A 1,494-nucleotide genomic window follows, 5' to 3' on the forward strand; every position below is an offset into this window, starting at 1 on the left:
TGTGTGTGTGTGTGTGTGTGTGTGTGTGTGTGTGTGTGTGAGCCCAGCTTAGCATGTGCACCCAACAGACCTGCAAGGACAAAGCTCCATGCCGGTCGGCTTGGTGACCCTTCTAATATGTGCAGCTCGGAGGAGCCCTGGTGGCTTCGTGTTTCCACAGGGGACTTCCTGCTACTCACAAGGTCAGCAGTTCGATACCATGGAAGGACAACGGGGCTTCCCGTCTGCTCCCGTGAAGAGCGAGTCTCGGCAGCCCACAGGGCCAGGTCTTCCCACTGCACAGGCCCCTGCGCCGGCACCGATGCGATGGCAGGGAGCTCGGTTTTGGAATGCGTCTGACGCTTCCGGGACAAGGATGCTTGGGGTCTTTTGGGCTACAAGCCAAGCCGCTTAAGCCACAAGACTGTGCACCTATACCCACAGCCTGAGCGTCCAAAAAGAGGCTCTGCCGAGGGACCAATCACGTCTGAAGTGGCCACGTGACATCAATGGAGGAAGACTTCCCAACACGTGTGCTGCCAGTGTTCACGCGAACTAAGGAACGCCCCACGGACGCAGGTGACACGCGGACACTGGCCACGCATGGTGCTGTGATTTCCACTGACCACAACTGGGACTAGGGATTCGGGACGGCGTGGTGTGGGAGGAGAGGGCAGGGGGAGCCACGTGCTGGATGGCGGACACCAGACCTAGGGGCCCCTGGGTCCGGCCTCGAACAGCACCCTCTCCCACTCCTGAGTCCCTCTCCCCCTCCAGGGGTCCCTCTCCCCCTCCGGGTCCCTCTCCCCCTCCTGAGTCCCTCTCCCCCTCCTGGGGTCCCTCTCCCCCTCCAGGGGTCCCTCTCTCCCTCCGGGGGTCCCTCTACCCCTCCAGCGGTCCCTATCTCCCTCCTGAGTCCCTCTCCCCCTCCGGGGGGTCCCTCTCCCCCTCCTGAGTCCGGCCTGGAACCGCATTCTCTCCCCCTCCGCTGGGCTCCAGGAGGCACTCGGCTACAGAGCCGGCCCTCACAGACATCACCACGCGGTTCTTAGGGAAGTGGAGAGTTGCCACAAGTCGGGGTCAGTCAACAGTGAGCACACAGTCATTCACCCACAGCAACACCCCTCCCCACCCCAGCAGTCTTGTCTCATCTCTGGGCTTCAGCCGCTCTGTCTCGAGGTCCTATGGGCTCCTCTTTGTGGGCCAGGAAGCCCACCCGTGTCACACACACACAGTCGCAGGCCAGACAAGAAAGTCCACAGAGTGTCACTGCAGCTCCTCTGAGTCTCCGGCCAGACACTTTAGGGGCACGATGAGTTGACATCAACTCGAATCCACTCACTCACCCACCTACCCACTCACTCATTTACCCACTCATTCACTCACCCACCCACTCACCTAACCACCCACACACTCACCCCCCCATCCACTCACTCACCCACCTACCCACTCACTCATTTACCCACTCATTCACTCACCTACCCACTCACCTAACCACCCACATTCACCCCCCCA

The sequence above is a fragment of the Echinops telfairi genome, unplaced genomic scaffold (genome assembly GCF_000313985.2).
Source record: "Echinops telfairi isolate 266 unplaced genomic scaffold, ASM31398v2 ScPeMD7_53;HRSCAF=182, whole genome shotgun sequence".
Classification (NCBI taxonomy): Eukaryota; Metazoa; Chordata; class Mammalia; order Afrosoricida; family Tenrecidae; genus Echinops; species Echinops telfairi.